General features: G+C 38.1%; 1 pseudogene; it reads left to right on the top strand.

The window, feature by feature from the left end:
• Positions 1 to 9,407: 9,407 nt before the first annotated feature.
• Positions 9,408 to 10,455, top strand: LOC149253087 (small ribosomal subunit protein eS7 pseudogene; annotated as a pseudogene).
• Positions 10,456 to 13,374: the final 2,919 nt, after the last annotated feature.

The following is a 13,374-nucleotide window of genomic DNA, read 5'->3' as shown; positions in this document are numbered from 1 at the left end:
GTGTATAATAGATTGAGACTCTAATAATAGGAATCAGGCCCCTACAGAGACTAATCAGGTTTCGAAGTAGCTCAGGTTGGGCTCGCATCCCTGGCGTGAGAAAGAACTTGAGGAGCCACAATTCCTCAAAACATTCAGGCAATTTGGATCATTCAGTACCTAGGTGTCCACATCTTCGTGCTCACGTTCTTTCCATTCTACCATTTTCGACGATTCTTTCCTGCAAAAACCATGTATTCAAGTCAATAATCATTTTTGGCCAATAAAATTTGGATTCAAACGGTGGTTTTGAGAGGAAAATGATTTTTTCCTTGTTCACAGTGTCGACATGCCTATTTTAAAAACAGTTGCACCAACGGTGTGATAGGGAGTTTTAATCACCCTCAACTGGCGCGATTTCAAGCCCGGAATTCGCGTCGACCGAGGGTGATTTTTTTTACAAAACCTCCCTCAAAAATCCAAAAAATGGATGAAAACAGGAATAAATGGTATAGAAATGGAGCTTAGGGCTTTGGCTCTTACTCGTAACTGGCGGCTCGGTGAATGACCTCCCGGATCTCCCGCAATCAGGGCCAGAACAATTAGGGAAAAGGTGGGTGAAAAGTTGTTCACAACAAGGTAAAATGGTAAATAGTAAAAACATATTTACTGTTCCTCCCTTTTATTCAACTTTTCATGAAATATTAGGTTTTGTAAGTGTTTTGACCTATTTTGCCTCAAGATCTTGATAATACACTTTACCCTTTTTTGCGCAGCAACAGGTGATGGATGTTCGACGATGATGCCGAGTCATGTTTCAGCTCTTTTCTCGACTCGTAAAACTCAAATGAAAAGATTACCGAGTATTTTTCCCTTTTGACTCGTAAAAGAGAATAAAATGGGGGGTCCGCTTTCAAGCTCTTTTCTGATCCTTTAAACACAAAAAGATAGTCGAGCCCTTGTCATTTCGAACTCGTTAACGGATGTGAAGCATCGTGCGCCCAGTATACGTTTACCCCTTTTTTGGGTCGAGATGCACTATTTACGAAAAAGGTACTCCTTGACTGAAACGGTCAAGTGATTCTCTCAAGTATTGTTTTCTACCTTTTCGGGCTCGAGAGACACAAATGTACGAAAATGGACCATGTGGAGTTTTCTTTTCCGTGTCTTTTTCAAACTCTCTAAACATGAAAAAGATACTGAGTTGCACCTTTGTCAGACTCATTAAAATATTAAACGACATCAGATTTGTCACATGACGAACATGAGCTTCTCCTTCCTAGGGCTCATTAAACTTACTAGGTCGGATTTGTCTGAAGGATGAACTTACAGTGCAAGCATATGTTATCCCTTTCAACCTTGCGATTAAAAAACAATTGAGGTACCTGCCAGGAATGGTGGGGGAAATTTTGGAAATTCAATCAGTTGTGTTGGCAACTCACTCTTGAACATGACACTTTCTGCTTCGTGTCGGGTTGGAATATCCACCTTTGTATCGTTGACCTTCCTGGGTTGGGCCGTTTATTCTTGCCTTCCATTTGATCTCTACCACGTCATCATGACCACCGATCCTATGGATCCAAAAGCTGCCAAACTTCTAGTCGTGTCGCCGATATGTTCAAGAGTTGTCCTTCTGCAGTTACACTTACCCCTGATTCTCTATATCATCTAAAATCATTTTGCATCGCTTTGTCTTGTGTCAATGATGTGGGATACATTATGGCCCTCCTTCAACACAGTCGCTTCCTATCAACTTCAGCTCATTATCCGGGAAGTTGACCGAGAGACTCCCTTCCGGTACCTTAGAGCTTGCATGCCCTAATGGAAAGTTCTTCGCACTCGACGACAAGTTCACATCATTTGCTTTCGATCGAGTGATTTCACGGGTGTTCGACTTCAGTTCCTCTATTCACATTCTGTGATTTGTGTTGATAGTACCTTGAGGACCATTGTCATTATTGGTGGTTTCTCTCGCGCTTGTTAATGGTTCACATCATTGGCTGGCAAGCAAGTGATTTTCTAGCATGTTCGACGTCAACGCATCTATTCACATGTTAGAATTTGTACTTTGATCGGCTCGTGTTGGAGTGCAAGACCCTAGGCTCAGATTACAAAAGTCCAGGTTGCAAGGCGATGTGACATGATTATGTTGATATGCATGTCTCTCTCAGATGGATGGCTATGACCATACCATGAGTTATCATATGTGATCCTTCTCATTATCGGATGGCTGAGCCCATGCCTGGATCCATTTACATGAAAAGTCTCTAGATGGCTGCATCCATGCCACAATTCATGTATCATTTGACAAAGTTTTCAATTATGTATATGTATTTGTACTTGCTTGCAGGTTTTCCGACGACAGACTTTGGTTCCCCGAACTGATTCATAAAGCATTTCATCCATCACTCTAGTTTGGCCTTCACGCTTTAGGGGGGCATCTCTTACACATCATTTTGTCATTGTCCTTGTACTCCCTATTCCTTGATCCTGGAGGACCTCTACAATGAACCTTACATGTTTTCCCTTCATGAAGAAACTCCCATTGTGTCCCTCTTCATTAGCAGAACGATTCCCTTTTGCACCATTTCCCCAAAATCTTCTATTTTTCCCAGTTTACAAGACCGACGCTAATGACCCTTGCCCTCCTCACGCCGATATGCAGGGATTAACACTGTCCCTAGTGCCAACCGGAGCGACTGAGCTTTGTTTCAGTTGCGTCAATCCTCTTTTGGAATTTTTTTTAAATAGAGAGCCGAAGCTTCCAGCGCTACAAGCTTCGTAACAAAAGTCTGGTAAATGGTTGAGCCAGATGGAGTCGAGGATGTCAGTTTGGGCTCCTTTCCCCTGTAAGGATGGAACTACCTCAAGAGATAAGATCTTCTCCCATGAGGAGAGGAACCATCTCCCATCCATTCATGCTATATAAACCTCCATTTTTCCCAAGCACAACCTAGTGTTAATGGTGGTGTGCTAGTGCTAATTAAGTTTGGAGTAAACAACAAGCTATTCATAGTTGTAGATCTCTAGTTGTGTGTGAGGGAGAAGTGTGAATTTGGTTTAGTGTGAAGCCTAAAGGGAAGATCCTTAAAACTATCATTGTTGAAGCCATCATGGAATGCTAACAGAAGTGTGTGGGAACCTAGTTTTGTCGGAGGAGAAAAGCAACATCAAGACAATAGTTGTAATCTCTTCTTGATTCACAATATATATGCAACTATCAATTGAGTTCCTACATAATGTGTCATCTCAGATATTTATGGCTTAATGTTTCTTGATTTGTTACATAGGTTGAATTACCATTTGTCTATCATCACGGTTGTTGTTTGCTGTTGTTTACTTGTTTCGGGTGTTCGAAGAAGGAAATGGGAAATAGTTGGAGTGAGCAAGCAAGGTCATCACCAAACGGGATAAGCGTACTAAGAAGTAGGCCCTCTTAATTGGTTCAAACCTAAGGAAAATTTCCATAGAATGTATCGGTTGTGGCTAGACCCATTATTAGGCTAGAGGAATTGTTTGTGTCCGCACTCATAATTTTACTTCACCACAATGTTGTCTCCAAGGAAGACCTAGTAGTTGACCCAAAAAAAGATTAGATCTAATATGGAATGAGCATCTCCTAGGAATGTGGATGAGGTTAGATTATTCATGGGGTTAACAGGTTATTATAGAAGGTTCATGAGGAACTTCTCACAAATCGCTTATCCTATTACATCATTACAAAGGAAAGGTAAAAAATTTGAATGGATAGAAGAATGTGCAACTAGTTTTGAGCAATTGAAGCAGTTGTTGACAAATGCTCCAGTTCTAAAAATCGCAGATCCAGACAAGAGTTTGTGGTATGTACAAATGCTTGCAAGAGAGAACTTGGTGGGGTTCTAATGTAGGAAGGACAAGTAGTATGCTACGAATCAAGGAAATTGAATGAACACGAGCATAACTATGTGGTACATGATCTTAAGTTGGTAGGGATCAATCATCCATGCATTGAAGATGTGGAGACACTATCTTTGTGGCAGAGGGTTCATCTTGATGAGTGATCACAGTGGATTGAGATACCTATTTGACCAACTGAACCTGAATGCCAGGCGAGCTAGATGGTTGGCCACGATCAGTGAGTTTGACTTTGAGATCATATACATTAAAGGAAAATATAACAAGGTTGCATATGCTCTTAGCAAAAGAGTACAGGTAAATTACGTAACAACTCATATGGAATAGATTTATAGGATCAAATCTTACAGGCAAGTCAGTAGGATGACATGTATAGGGAGCTTAGGCACATGTTACAACAGGATACAGGTGATTAGGATGGACGGATAGTTTGGTCAAATTTAGGGACATGATCTATGTGTCAGACAATAGTGAGCTCAAAAAGCTTATCTTGAGGGAATTTCATGCTAAGCCGTATTTAAGTCACCCAGGATATCAAAAGACATTGACAATGGTGAAGAAGTTATATCATCGGTTGAATTTGAAGAAAGAGGTGGAAGAGTTTGTGACTAGATGTTTGGATTGTCAACATGTAAAAGCAAAGTGTAAGCATCCAGGTGGATTGCTACAGTCGATTCCGATTCCAAAGTGGAAATGGGAGGTCATTTCTATGGATTTCATCATAGGTTTGTCGAGGACATCTAGACATCATGATTCCATCATGATTGTAGTTGACATGTTCAAAAAGGTAGCACACACTTCATTCCAGAGAAGTCTACTTATTCAGTTAATGATGTATCACATGTCTTAATCAAAGATGTAGTGAGGTTGCATGGTGTACCGAAGAAGATTGTATGAGACAAGGATGCTAAGTTCACTTCTAGGTTCTAGAAAGAGTTATTTGCAAGATTGGGTACAAATTTGGCTTTTAGCACAACTTATCATCCACATACAGATGGACAAACAAAGAGGGTCAACAAGATTCTAGAGGACATGTTGAGAATGTATGTGATGCATCAACAATGAAAGTGGGAAGAGTATCTTCCACTGGTTGAGTTTGCGTACAACAATGGTTATTTGGAGTCACTAAGGATGAGTTCGTTTGAGGCTCTTTATGGGCAGAGTTGTAATACTCTTATCAATTGGAGTGATCTAGTGAACAGGTTATTGATAGGACCAAACATGTTAGCAAAGACGGAATAAGAAATGCAAGTTATCAAGAATAATCTAAAGGCAACACAAGACAGGCAAAAAAGTTATGTGGATCAGCATAAGGTATTTAAGGAGTTTCAAGTTTGGGAATGTGTATTTGTGCATTAATCCCAAGAAGAACTCCTTGAGGGTTGGGTCATGTGCGAAGTTAGCACCTTGGTATTATGGGCCCTACGAGATCCTAGTGAAGATTGGACCAATGGCCTATCGACTTCACTGCCTCCCACAGTGAAAGTCTATGATGTTTTCCATGTGTCATGATTTAAGAAGTATGTTAAGGATGTTGATCATGTGATTGATTGGTCTGTATTGCAGGTGGAACTAGAAGGAGAATTCCTGTTGAAACCTTAGTGTATTTTGTAGAGAAAAATGCTCATGCTTTGGAACAGAGCAATCAAGCAGGTTAAAGTGCAGTGGAAGCACCTTGGGTTCATTGAAGCTACATGGGAGATGGCTGATCAGATGCGAGTTATGTATCCTTCATTGTTTGTCAGTTAAGGAAAAGAAATTTTAGTATATGTACATATTTATGTATGGTTGTTATTGTAATACCGTAACGAGCTATGTTATAAAGCTCCAATAAGCGGTATGGGTGTCATGTTCTTATGTTTGTCATGTTGGTTTGATTTTCAGTAGGTTATTCGTTGTAAATACTACAACGGGATAAGTTATAAAGCTCCATGGCCAATATGTTTTGGTTTTCAACGATTTGCTAGTTGTAGATGTCATTGAACACTGAGGATGGTGTTCCCCTAAGAAGTAGGGGTCTATAACAACCCTGAGTTAAAAATCCATGTAATAAAGTTTATAAAGGCAAAATAATAACCAAGGTCATGGGACACGTATTCCAAGCTGAATGATGGGCAAAAACATAGTGACAAAGATCACTGGTGGTTAATTAATGGTTATGGAAATTGGCAAAGGCATTGGAAAAGGATTTGGAAAGGAAAAGTGGCATTAATTGAAATTTTATTTATGAAAATAATGGAAAATAGGCCCAAAAGAAGGTGAAAGGTCATAGGTTGCATGTGAGGAGGAAAATGAAGAAAATAGAGGTCTCAATGACAAAAAAGCTTTAAGGATCAGTTCATAGCCTTTTGTCAGTTTTAGCTTGGAGCTCTCTCTTTTCTATTCTCTCTCTCATACTCTTGGACACTTAGAGTTTTATTGGAGCACTCTTGGAGGAGTGTGGCTTACTTGGGATTTGGAGCAAGAAGGCAAAGGAAAAGCAGGGAAGCGCAAAGGAACAACATGATAAACAACTATATCGATTTGCTTTGTAGGTACCGAGTTGCATGTATGATTTCCTTGGTAGTTTTGACATGCATGACATACGCATGTGGTTGTTTGGTCATGATCTGTCATTGGCATGGAGGATTGTCTAGATTGACAATGGTTTTGCCTAGCCTTGCCATTTCCTGGATAACCATGGTGTTGTGGGTTTTCCCATTTCTTTTCTGATTGGTGCTCATGTTCCATATGGTTGTGGGTTGAGTTAATATTTCCTGAAGCCTTGTTTAGACAAACGCTCTGGAAGCCTTGTAACTACTTGGGTTGAGTTACTAGTTCTGGAAGCCTTGGTTGGACAAATGCTTTGGAGCCTAGCGACAACTATGGGTTGAGTTACTCGTCCTGGAAGCCGGGTTGGAACAAATGCTCTGGAGCCTTGGACAACTTTGGTAGAGACCAATTTGGTGATGGTTAGTGATGTCCGACCGTGACGTGGAATCACTGGTTGCGGGTTGAGGTGGTTTGGCCTATGAAAGCCCTAACTTGGTAAATCCCTGACTTGGTTGCATTTGCACATGTTAATAAGAACTCTTTTCCTCTTGTATTTTATGAGTAAATGTACTTGTTATTGTGTGGCTTTAATGGTTGTTCTAGAACTGATATTTCTTTGGTTATATGTTGGTTATAAGCATGGTTTATGATAGACTGGAGTTATGGCTCTCATCATGTTTTGATTAGTAAATGAATGGTTAATCGATGTATGATCTAATAGATGATTTTGCAACTATTATGAGAGGGCACTAGACTTTCTTGACGAATCTCAGATAAGTATGAAGTCCCTATGTTCATATGTGTTTTTATGACCTATACATTACATGTGCATGATGTGTTTGATGAAATCCTTGTCATGGTTAAGATGAGTTGGGTTAGGTCCTTGTTCAAGTTTTGAATGAGAGACTTTGTCTTCTAGTTATTTATCATTTCTAAGAATTTCATCAAGTTATGGGTAGAGGCTCTACTCCTAGCCTTGAAAAAGTGGCTTAGAATTTGGGACTGCTGAAACAAAACTGCCTAAAAAAGACTGTTGTCACATGAATGCCCTCGTTATGGGAACGACTAGAGGGTTACAATCACATGGAGGGCTTGTCATTGGAGCAGCTGAGAGTCTAGCTCAATCAAAAGGCAGGTTAACTTAGGGGTTGGGCACCTGGAGTGGTTGGTTAGTCCCTAGGGATCCTGTAGCTCCTGGGGAAGGTCAGTTTGATTTTGGTTTGTCGATTCCACTTCGCTAACTGTACTTGGGGAGTTGAATCATATCATAGTAACTCTTCGTCACATGTTTACCCCAGTGGACTGGTTAGCTTGGGTAAATGTGAGAGGAGGGTGTTACAATTTTCTTCTTGTTTTCAATGTTATTTTTTGTCATTTGAGATAACTAGTGATGATTTTATGCAAATTTTATCTTATCTTCCATTTCTAATAGTCAATTTACAAATCATACAAATTGTAATTATAACCATTGTTTAGATTATCTTTCTGATCCATCGCATAAGGATTCTTTTTCATCGACGTTTCGAACTAGCAACGATGGTTCATCTTCAGGATGTGAAAAATATTGAAACACTGGTCTTATTTTTCAATTATATATAGAGATGCTTAATCGACAAATATAATTAATTTAATTATTCTTTTTTACTTTCAGGTTTATGGTTGTATTAATTATATTTGTTTTAATTTTCTAATTATATAATTATTTTAATTTAATTTTAATTAATTATTTCTATTTTAATTATTTTAATTATTCCTTATTTTAATTATAATTATTTCTTATTTTAATTTTAATTATAATTAATTTTAATTTTAATTATTTATTTATTTTAATTATTAATTTTAATTGTTGTAATTATATTGTTGTATAAATTTTAATTATTGGTTTATTTTAATTAATTATTAATTGTTTTGATTGTATTTATTTATTTAATTATTATTCTAATTGATTATTAATTATTAATTGTTTATTGTTATAATTATATTTCTTTTAATTTATTTATTAATTATAATTATAATTTTAATTGTTGTAATTATATTTATTTCAATATTTTTGTTGGTCATGATTATTTATTAAGGCTCTCTAAATATTGTCCTATGTTGAAGAGTTTATTATAGTTAAGATATTTTTTATTGATGTTTAATTTCTATGATTATTTTTATTTATTTTTTTAAAGGACAAAGTGTGTTATTAAATTAAAATGGTTTAGATCTATTAAGTTTGTTCTAGGTTAATTAGGGGACGATTCTCGTTAGGGGTAGATTTGGATATAACCTACAATCTCATGAATTGTTTAATAACTAGCCTAAATCCATTGGATATAACCTACAATCTCATGAATTGTTTAATAACTAGCCTAAATCCATCTTAACTTTGGATCTGCCAAGAGCCCAGAGGGATCAAATCTTTTTTCACTCTAAAAGAAATTTGCATATCAAGAGAATTGATCCCTCTTGTCACTTGGTAGATCCGAAGTTAAAATGAATCTAGATTAGTTTAATTATTAATTAATTATAAATATAATTATTAATTTTATGTTATTTTATTTTTAGTTTTATGTAATTTGACCAAATCAAATGTTCACAAAACATTACATTATATTACATCATCTCTATCATAAGAACAACTCTCCAAACAAAAATATATCCCCATCCCAATCACTGTGGCGCTTACCTTTGTGTTAATCACTCTAATAACTTTCTTAAAGAAAAACACTTATGATAGAGTATTTGGTTTATGCAAAGTTTAATTCCCATTAAATGTCATGCTCAAACATCATGGAAAACCAGATAGGGAGTCTAAACTATGGTAAGTTACAGCATAGGGAGTCTAAACTATGGTAAGTTACAGCATTTTGGACTATGCTATGCTAATCCACATTGTTTTTTTCCACCAACATCCCCCACGTTATTGGAAAAAAAACCACCATGTTTAAAAGCCACTTGGTTTTATTATATGACCGTACCCCACACCAAATCAGCAAAAAAACTTAACTGAGTTTCACAAAATCAGGGTTAGGGTTTTGGAGCTTCGCTTTCTTAGGTCAATTAGGGTTTGGTTTTGAGGTGCGAGAGGGAGGAGGAGGAGTAGTAGTATTGGTTTTCTCGCTTTTATTACCAGTAACAGTCTTTTGTTTTGAGGTGTGTTCGGCAGGGTTTGGCGCGAGAGCGAGGGAGGAGGAAGTGTAGAGTCTCAGGTAAGCTTTTGCAATCATGTATACTGCAAGAAGGAAAATACAGAAGGAAAAGAATGCCGAGCCCAATGAATTTGAGGAGTCTGTCGCTCAGGCTTTATTTGATCTGGAGAGCACCAATCAGGAGCTTAAAAGTGAATTGAAAGATTTGTTTATCAACTCTGCAAGCCAATATGACATCTCTGGAAACCGTAAGGCGGTTGTTGTTCATGTTCCATACCGCTTGAGGAAGGCTTTTCGCAAGATTCACGTTAGGCTTGTGCGGGAGCTGGAAAAGAAGTTCAGTGGAAAGGATGTAGTCTTGATTGCAACAAGGAGAATAATGAGGCCACCAAAGAAAGGTTCAGCTGCTGTTAGACCTCGCAGTCGTACATTGACTGCAGTTCATGAGGCAATTCTAGAAGACCTTGTTTATCCTGCAGAAATTGTTGGGAAGCGAGTTAGATACCGCGTCGATGGTTCCAAGATAATGAAGATCTATCTGGATCCCAAGGAGCGCAATAACACAGAGTACAAATTGGAGACCTTTGGGGGAGTTTACAGAAAACTATGTGGAAAGGATGTCGTTTTTGAGTACCCTCTGGCTGAGGCTAGTTAAACTATGTTGAATTTTTTTCTTATCCCAAACTGGGGCTTACCAAAGGTTGGACTACTTGGTTGTTAAGTTTTATGTCGAGATTATTGTTTACTTAGTTTTGGTCTTGAGTAGACATCTGAGGCCGTTTAGGGATACATGGTTATTGTTAATTTCTTTAGTATGTGAACTTCTTGAGATATATAAACGGGTCAGTTTTGTTTTCTAGTCTGTATTTGGCGAAAGTGATCGCAGTTCTTTTTAATCTAAAAAAATTTAGGGTTACGATTTTTTGGAATCCACATGAGGTTTCCTTTATGTCACTGTTCTTAGTTGCATCAGAGACGTGCTCTTTTTAGCTTTTTGTTTATGCTTACCATTAAAATGAGGATTTTGTGCAGTGTATCGATTTCCTGTTTTTCCCTGATTGAATGAGGTCTGTTATTTCCGTCTGTTGTCGTCATTCTGTGTGTTGGTTGGTCGGTCTGACAAAGAAACTGTGTACCTGTGTATGTTCTCATGGCTAATTGGAATTTTAGATAACGTTCGGAACCTCCTTGTTTTTATCATATGGCTGCACCCAACACTGAATCAGGAAAATACCAGTATTGCAGGTTCACAAAGTTTTAGGATTCGAGCTTTTCTTTTTTTAGTGCAAACTAGGGTTAGGGTTTGTTGAAGTTCACACGGGGTTTTCATTCTATTAATGTTCTTAGTTGTATTAGAGTCGTTCTGTTGAGCTTTCTAAAATCCATGTAAGTCTTCATTTTTATTTTTTATGCTTGCCGGGAAAAAGAAGGGCTTTTAGTTTCTATCGCAGTATATGATTCCTCAATGGGTTTTGACATGATTTTGTTTTCCGTAATCCCCAATGGAGGCAACATTTAGAAAAATTCTCGATGGGCAAATTCCGTTTAATACACCAGGGTAGATCTTGAGCGCAAACTGATTTGAAAGGAGTGGTTCCTCAGCTCCATAAGGGTGAATGACAGGGGTTTCCTTGTCTGACACCATCAAAAAAATGTGGAGGAAAATATTTATGAACTGAAGGGGGATCACAGCTCTCAGTTTCTCTGACATTTTGAGGCTGTTTGAGATCAACATACATGCATTTGATGCTGTGAAGATATAAAATGGGGAGTAATATTTATCCTGGTAGTGGATTCCATCCCTGGCTGCTCATATTGCTTATGAAATTATTCGTGGCAGAGCTTTATGATCATCAACTAAGGGTTCGAATTCCAACTTCTATATCTATCCGCAAGGACCTTTTCCTTCCCAGTTACCTGAACCTCGTGCCAGAACTAATAACTCTTTCGCTATTTTCTGAGCGAAGGTGAAGTCCATCACTACTGCTTGATTGTTGTTTCATTGTTCTGACACAAGGTCCTTGCCAAGACCTTTTCTGCAAATCAGGAAAAAGTCCTGGATTTCACTTGCCATGGAGGGGATCCCAGCGTCAACATTTTTCCTGGCCAGCTGCTAAGAAACTTTCTTTGTATCCCATGTTAACCGCATTCTTTCCACAGAGATTTCATGACCAAATCAGTTTGTCATCTCCCTCAGATAAATGCATAGAACACAACTGAAGCCTCTTGATATCGTTGATCAACTAAATAACATCATTTCCAGTAACGGCAAGGCCTGCTAAGCTCCTCCCGTTTTGGCAAAGAGTGCCTCGTATTTTCGCTGAATCTGTCAAAATAAGGATTCATTGTTGTTTAAAAAATGTTATCTCCATAAGGTAACTGCATATAATACAACTGAAGCCTGTTGATATAGGCATTTCACTGAACAACGTCATTGCCTTCTTAGTAAGGCTTAAGGTTTTTGAGCTCCTCACCCATTTTGCCAAAGAATATCTCTACTCTTGTCAGCCCAAGTAGCCATAGGTAGGGGATTCCTTGCGTCTTAAAAAGGCACCAACACCATCGCATTCAATCATGAAGTAGCAAAAGGTAGGGATTCATTGCGTCTTAAAAAGGCACCAACACCATCGCATTCAATCATGGATCCATACCCTATGTTCCCCAACCATGGATCCATACCCTATGTTGTGCCCCAACCATGGGGATCCATACCCTATATTCCCCAACCATCTGTTTCCAATTTACTAAGCCAGCCAGTTCCCTGGAAGGGAATAAGCCAGAACTAAAGCTCTTCTGATAACAGAAGCATTTGTAAGCCAGAACTAAAGCTCTTCTGATGACAGAAGCATTTGTAGTAGATATATTTTTCTGCTTGATTCAATCATGAAGTAGCAAAAGGTAGGGATTCATTGCGTCTTAAAAAGGCACCAACACCATCGCATTCAATCATGGATCCATACCCTATGTGCCCCAACCATGGATCCATACCCTATGTGCCCCAACCATGGGGATCCATACCCTATATTCCCCAACCATCTGTTTCCAATTTGCTAAGCCAGCCAGTGGGAATAAGCCAGAACTAAAGCTCTTCTGATAACAGAAGCATTTGTAAGCCAGAACTAAAGCTCTTCTGATAACAGAAGCATTTGTAAGCCAGAACTAAAGCTCTTCTGATAACAGAAGCATTTGTAAGCCAGAACTAAAGCTCTTCTGATAACAGAAGCATTTGTAGTAGATATATTTTTCTGCTTGATTCAATCCAAAGTCACATGGTTCGAGTTGGGGTTTGGCAATGATTAGGTTTGGTTTGAGTTTGAATTTTTTGATGAAGTTTGCCATTAGGTTCATCTATATATATATATATATTGATTTAAAATGAATTAGTAAGAAATCAACATCAGTAAACATCAAAAATAAGTTGCAAGCTTAAGTTGTGATATGAGGTTAGAATAAGTTACAAGTTTAAGTTGTGATATGAAATTATGAGTTTTGATTTATGAACTTCGTCAATGGCTACAAGGTTCAATGAATTTCGGTGAACCTTAAAAATTTTTAAGGTTCGCCAAAATTCAAACTTCAAGATTAAAGTTTGACGAGATTCAATCCTCCACTGATAAGTGGTCAATATAGTTTTGTTTAACCGCTTGTTGCCAAAGGTCTGTACAACAAATTGGCCTCCATATTCTCCTCGCAGGTAGGGCCTTCATAAAGTGATGTACTTTGTTACCTCACTTATTATCTAACTTAAGCCGAACAATGGTTAAATAAGTTATGGGTAAGCAATTCAATGCACTAGAAACAACAAATTGGCCGCCATATTCTCCTCGCAGGTATG

Source organism: Pinus tabuliformis, chromosome 7 (genome assembly GCF_031772625.1).
Source record: "Pinus tabuliformis cultivar Carrire ecotype Pingquan chromosome 7, CPIR1, whole genome shotgun sequence".
Taxonomy (NCBI): domain Eukaryota; kingdom Viridiplantae; phylum Streptophyta; class Pinopsida; order Pinales; family Pinaceae; genus Pinus; species Pinus tabuliformis.
Note: the sequence above shows the minus strand (reverse complement) of the source record. Positions and strands in the feature narration are given on the sequence as shown.